Source organism: Macrobrachium nipponense, chromosome 35 (assembly GCF_015104395.2).
Source record: "Macrobrachium nipponense isolate FS-2020 chromosome 35, ASM1510439v2, whole genome shotgun sequence".
Lineage (NCBI taxonomy): Eukaryota > Metazoa > Arthropoda > Malacostraca > Decapoda > Palaemonidae > Macrobrachium > Macrobrachium nipponense.
In genome coordinates, this window is record NC_061096.1 from 39656538 (window position 1) to 39664034 (window position 7497).

At 34.2% G+C, this 7497-nt stretch overlaps 1 protein-coding gene across 1 annotated transcript in view; it reads right to left on the bottom strand.

Annotated features, from left to right (window-relative positions):
• Positions 1-3375, bottom strand: part of LOC135208661 (mucin-2-like) — a 29367-nt gene extending 25992 nt beyond the window's left edge. The window contains exon 1 of the mRNA XM_064241079.1: positions 3253-3375. The gene's annotated coding sequence lies outside the window, so the exon portion shown is untranslated. The remainder of the gene's footprint in view (positions 1-3252) is intronic.
• Positions 3376-7497: the final 4122 nt, after the last annotated feature.

A 7497-nucleotide genomic window follows, 5' to 3' on the forward strand; every position in this document is an offset into this window, starting at 1 on the left:
TTGTATAATGAGGGCTATTGCAAGTAAATAAATGATACTGACAAAACACTATTTCAGATTTAATTCTCAGCTTTAATGGATGACTGATACTACACAAATGCTCTTTGATTGTCTGTACGGTGTTTTTACGTTGCATGGAACCAGTGGTTATTTACCAATGTAACCAACGGCTTTACGTGACTTCCGAACCACGTCTAGAGTGAACTTCTATCTCCAGAAATACACATCCCTCACTCCTCAATGGAATGCCCAAGAATCGACCTCGCGGCCACCGAGGAGGTACGTCAACAACATACCGACCACGCCACTGAGGCGCTCAAATGCCCTTTGATATAAGAAAAAACAATTGAAAAGACTCAACTCAGGACTTTCTTGAGAGAATCTAAAACGACTCATCTTTCTAGTTCCTGAGTCGTTTGATCTCTGTAGGGACTTCATTATCAACACCATCATTATCATCATACCCAAACGGAACAAACTTTTTCGCACCTGGAGATTGAAAACGACCCGGTTTCAATGAGAGAGAGAGAGAGAGAGAGAGAGAGAGAGAGAGAGAGAGAGAGAGAGAGAGAAGAGGAGAAAAACAAGAGTTGTTGCAGATAAGGTATGACCATTCGCTCAGTCGTCCAGTGGGCTATAGACCATAATCAGGGAATCATTAAAGAACAAACTAGCTGTGGGTTCTGTCTAAACATCTCCCGAGCGTGTATTTATACCCACACCGTCTGAATTATAGACAGTATTCCGCTGTACGTTATTAAAGACCGCAACGATAATCCACCCTCTCGCCTGGGTGGTTTGTTGCTCCTGCAGTGCAACGCGTATCTTGAGTACCAATTGACACGCAAGTGATCCCGTCTAGAATGAGATCATTAGTTCCTCAATGAGTTTAGAAAAAAAAAAACTTTGGGTACTCGAAATCATGTTTTGCTTCCTGCATTTCAACCTGATGCTGCTTTGCGAGAACTTAGAAAAAAGTTCTACGGTTGTTTGATTTTCTGTCACTTCGTCCCTTTGCCGTCAGTTGTCTTCATCTTTTGGTGAAATCTACTATTTGTTGTCTACTAATAATTACTCTTCAACAGCGTTGGATGACGTCACGGCGTTGCTGATTTTCCGTTGGGTCATTTAAGTCTTTGGCTTCAGTTTGTGTCTTATGAAATAGTCAGGCATTTCAGTCCAGTAGCTTTTTCAATGAAGGTGCTAAGTGACATTACGGAGCCTACGCCTGGCCATTTGGCGCCTGTCCCAAAAATGGCCCCAACTATTATGACCATGGGTAACCAGCGCCGAATTTAGCATTTCCAGGTTTTCCGTATGGCAAATAATTTCGAAAAAGATTGTAATTCCGATTAAGCGAAGCAGTTTTTACTTAAGAATTTTGGACCTAAGATAAATAGGCGATTGGGGATAGGCCTATACCTTCGGCTTTTGCAGTCGTAATTTTGTCCGTTCTCTGGCGTTATATGAAGCCTACAGTATGTTGCAGGCATATCTTCCATTATATTTGAAATACTGTTTAGTTGTCAACATTACTAAAAAATACCGTTAAATCGATGTCTTGATGACATGATTTGATTTTCACCCGTCTAACTATTGCAGAATTGAAAATACCTTTAAAATTTGTAGAATTTCGCCGAGAATACAACAATCATTAATATTGCTTCAACATTAACATGGCACATTTAGTACTGCCTTCTGACAATTGTAAATGGTCATCGTGTTATACAAACGTATCAGAGGAATAATTCACTTTATAAACTGTCAACTTACAAGATTGGCGTCTCTGAGCTTAGAAATGCGGATAATTATCTGTATTCAATAAAAGTCAAATAATCTTCTCTTATATACTGATTATTAAGAACCGAGATGAATGAGGTACTGGATACTTCCTTCTGTAACATTACAGGTACCTTCTTTCAGTAACATTACAGGTACCCTCTTTCAGTAACATTACAGGTACCAGCTTCCTTCTGTAACATTACAGGCACCAACTTCCTTCTGTAACATTACAGGTACCAACTTCTTTCTGTAACATTACAGGTACCAACTTCCTTCTGTAACATTACAGGTGCCAACTTCTTTCAGTAACATTACAGGTACCAACTTCCTTCTGTAACATTACAGGTGCCAACTTCCTTCTGTAACATTACAGGTACCAGGCAAGTGCTTTGCAGAACAGGCAAGTAATACAACGTGAAAAAATACCGTTCGCCTGTAAAGTGTCAGTTATTTGGTGGTTTAATGGGAATGTTATATTAGTCCTCTGCCCTGGATTCGAAGTCATATGTTATTGTCTCTAAGCAAAATTGGACATATTTCTTGAAGGAAATATATCGCGTTTTAACCAGTTTGCAGAGTGACGAAAAACACAGTTTTAGCAGAATTTCAGAATCACGAAAAAAATGGCAAAAATAATAAAATTCGTGTTAAAACAGAATGGCAACATTAAGAAAATTCGTGTTCAAACAGAATGTCAAAATTAAGAAAATTCGTGTTCAAACAGAATGGCAAAAATAAGAAAATTCGTGTTAAGACAGAATGGCAACATTAAGAAAATTCGTCTTAAAACAGAATGGCAAAATTAAGAAAATTCGTGTGAAAACACAATGGCAAAATTACTAAAATTCGTGTTACTACACAATGGCAAAATTAAAATTCGTGTTAAAACACAATGGCAACATTAAGAAAATTCGTGTTCAATAAAATTTGCAGAATCACGAAAATCCTAGTTTTTTTTTGCAGAATTGCGAAATCACGAAAATTCGTGTTTCCACAAAATTGCAAAATCACGAAGATCCGAGTTTTGAAAGATTTGCAAAATCACGAAAATCAGTTTTGGAGTTTGAGAATCACGAAAAACGAGTTTTAACAGAATTGCAAAATTACAAAAGTCCGAGTTTTGGGGTTTGAGAATTACGAAAATCCGAGTTTTAACAAAATTGCAAAATCACGAAGATCAGAGTTTTGGCAAAATTGCAAAATCACGAAGATCCGAGTTTTGACAGAATTGCAAAATCACAAAAATCAGTGTTTTAACAGATTTGCAAAAGCACGAAAATCATAGTTTTGGAGCTTGAGCATCACGAAAATCAGAGTTTTGGATTTTTAGGATCACGAAAATCAGAGTTTTGGATTTTTAGGATCACGAAAATCAGAGTTTTGGGGGCTTTACGAATAACGAAAAAGCCTACTCTCCGAACCGCAGATTCACTACCAGTCACTGAACACGAGACAAAGAATCTTAACTACCTTCGACTGCAAGAATATTGTGGAAAAGAAGAGGCCGCCTTATCTCTTGTAGTCAGTCTAGTACTTCTTCGTCTTCATCCCAACTTCGATGAGGTGTGAGCAGATACCTCTCAAGGTGCAAAGTGACGTCTACTAGTTAACTTGGGCTCTTTCTCTCTCTCTCTCTCTCTCTCTCTCTCAACCCGAAGACCTGACCCGTGGACACGAACGCACATACATATGTACACGCACATACGCACTTACAGTCGAAAAAAAATATGTTGTATGTAGTCTATTCTACTTGACATCCCCCCATTCTTTATGAGCTATTCTCTCGCAACATTATGTTTATGTGAAAATGTTGTGTCAGTCATGTGGAATTTTAAACATTTAGTCTCTCTCTCTCTCTCTCTCTCTCTCTCTCTCTCTCTCTCTCTCTGTTTTTAATGAGATATGAAACGCTACGCCATTTAGATGCTGCTTGGTGTCTGGCAAATTATGATTTTTTAAAAATTTCTTGAGTGGGTGGAGAATACGTCTTAATAATAATAATAATAATAATAATAATAATAATAATAATAATAATAATAATGATAATAATAATAATAATAATAATAATAATAATAATAATATATCTTGTACTATGATTGGTGCTGAACGTCGTATTACTAGGAATAGCAGTAAACACGACGAGAAAACAGAAAATAAAAAAAAATAATTGATGAGGAGAGGGACGAGATAAATAGTACCTGTTAATATCCACCACGAATGATTATCACGAAATGTATTCGCAATTCTTCATTTTTCATTTCTGTTTTTAAACAGTTGATGAATTATACATAGTGAGTATGGGCGATGACTAAGATGAATAATCTTCTAGCAGTTCATTTCACTGAAGCTTTGTTAGAAAAACATTTTTTAAAATTTTCTATAAAAATTAAGGGAAAAAAGTCTATAGTCATTTGGTTAAAGTGAAATTTTTAGGAATAAATATGGGAAATGTTATAAAAAATATGGAAAATGTTATGAAAACTATGGAAACTTTTAAGGAAAATATGGAAAATGTAATGAAACATATGGAAAAGTTATGAAAAATATGGAAGTTATAAAAAATATGGGAAATTTTATGACAAATACGGAGTTATGAAAAAAATGGAGTTATAAAAATATGGAAAATGTTATGAGAAATATGGAGTTATGAAATTATGGAAAAAGTCGTTTAGAAAAATGTTGTATGAATATGAAAACAAAAAATGGTCTACAATGATTTAGGAACAATAAAAGTTTTCAGGAAAAGAATATGGTTAAGGAAAGTACGATAAAAAGAACAGGAAACGGTCAAATTTTATCATTCTAAGAAAAAAATTCAATGTAAAAAAATTAAAGAAAAGAAAACATACAATTAATATAAATGTTGTTAAAAGACAATATAATATAAGAAAAGTCATACGATTTTGGAACGCTAATAATTTCATTACAAATAATTTGGCAAAACGCAAATGATCACACAAAGAAAACGAAAAAAAAACTTTACTGAAACAAAATGAAAAGCAAAAATATCAGCGCATATCTGACGCATCTGATAGTTCTTCAACATATCACTGCATTACCGCAACACGAAACTCGAAAATTCATTTCGAAACCGATTCCTCAAAGATCTATTGCACCATAAACAAACCTCGATGCGCATGCGCCTTGCTGATACACTGAATTAAGAAAGACCGCTCTCGTATAAATTTGGAACCCACTTTACGATACGGTAGATAACGATCACATTACTTTATAAGCCACACAGCGGCTGGTCGCTTCATTGCTCAAATCAGCCTTGTGTGTTTCCCGCGCGCTCGAAAAGGGCGCCAAAGGCCAGTACCAGATAGTGCAGTTCTCTAAAACTGTTTTCGGAACAGCTGTTGATAGTGGAATGGAGAGTTTACGGCACCTGTTGTAACTGTTGCAACCCTTTTTAAATAGAGTTGGTGTAGCTCTTTTTAGACAGAACTGTTGCAACTATTTTTAAATAGAATTGTTGAAACAATTTTTAAACAGAAGTGGTGTAACTACTTTTGAATTAAATTTTTAAAAATATTTTCAAATGCAATTGCTGCACCTATTTTCAAATAGAGTTGTTGCATTTGTTTAAAAAAAGATTGGTAGAAACTATTTTTACATAGAATTGTTGCAACTATTTTTACATAGAATTATTGACACTAGTTTTAAATTAAATTGATGAAACTATTTTTTCATAAATTGTTGCAACTATTTTTAAATAGAATTGTTGAAACTATTCTTAAATAGAATTGTTGAAACTATTCTTAAATAGAATTGTTGACACTATTTTTAAATAGAATTGTTGTGATTATTTTTAAATAGAATTGTTGAAGCTATTTTAAATAGAAACACAACAATAATTTTTTAATAGAATTGTTGAAACTATTTTTAAACAGCATTATGGCAACTATTTTTCAAATAGAATTTTTGCAACTATTGCAACTTTTTCAAGTAGAATCTTTGCAACTATAGCAACAATACCTCAAACAGATTGTTGCAAATATTGTAACTTTTTAAACAAAATTGTTGGAACGATTGCGATTATTCTGAAACTGAATTGTTGCAACTTTTGCAACTCATTTTCAATTGAATTAACCACATGTAAGTGTGTGTGTGGGTGTTAATAACTCAGGTGAAATTAAATACTATACCTAATTGAATTCTGTTGTTGTCCTCTAATTACTTGAAAAAAAAAATCTAATTGAAATATATTGAAATCTGGTTAAAATATGTTGAATATATGAAAAATAAAAGATATGATAGAAGTGAGTTGAAATTTGATTTATGCCCTAATAAGTTATGATATTAACTTGAAGTTTATTAAATATTTAGCTAAAATATGATGCAGAGCAATTTTAAGCATGAAAAATATATTGTTAAAACATATGAGATGTTTAGTTAGATTATGATACATATTTAATGCTTATAATTCTCATCTGAAGATGAAGGTACTTGGAAATGCTTGTAAATATCCATTCAAACTACGGTAAATATCTAGTTAAAACGATATATATATATATATATATATATAATAAATATATATATATATATATATATATATATATATATATGTATGTATGTATGTATGTTTGTATAATATATATATATATATATATATCATATACATATATATCACATATATATACACTTTTATATATATACAATACACACACACACACACACACACATATATATATGTATATATATATATATATATATATATATATATATATATATGTATGTATGTATATATATATGTATACACATTCAGTTGAAATATGTTGAGTTCATTCAAAACATAAACATGCAAATAGACTATACAGAACACCCAGAACAAATATGCAAAAAACAAAAATATATTCCCTTTAACCATGTTTACCTTCGAAGAAGTTTACCATTAATTTTCTATTGACTTTCTAGTTAGAATAACCCCCACCCATCTCGTAACATAACCAGACTGTTTACACTTCATTTTAGGACCTTTTGTCCGAAATATTCTTAACGCTGCCGACGCGGAGAGGCTTTCATCGGGGATACTGATATCTGATGGTTGGCCAAGTTGCTTGGGACAAACCTGCGTCTAGTCGCCGGTTCGCGGAATCAATTCTGGTCGAAGTTATCAATTTCCACGGATTTCTTCCCATGTAAGCGGCGACTACTCCGTAAAGGTTCTCTGACCTGACCTTCAAGGCTTAAAAGATTTCTTAACCTTCAGAAAATCATTTGTAAAGTTCCCTCGGCTCTTATCTTTCGGGTCGAAATTCTTCAACTTCAGAACATCAGCTGTAATTCTTCTCGGTGTAACCGTCCGCTCAAAGATGTCTGCCCTTGTCGGATGCAAATTCGCGGAAACTTTTAATTCGCCCGAATGTCGATCTCCTGCATTTTCCGAATCCTTATTCAAATAATCAGATATCCTCATTATTCATCGGTGTTGTCTTCTCTCTCTCTCTCCCTCTCTCTCTCTCTCTCTCACTCTCTCTCTCTTATGCCCGTCGTCGATACTTACTATCAATGCTTCATGCTGTCTGTCTGTCCCCTTATACCAGTCGTTGCTACTTGCTATCAACAAGGCTTCATGCTATCACCTTCCCCTCTCTTTGTACCAGTTGTCCTTACTTGCTATGAACGCTTTATGCTCTCTCTCTCTCTCTCTCTCTCTCTCTCTCTCTCTCTCTCTTCGTCGCACTTGCTATCAACACTTCATGCTGTGAAGTC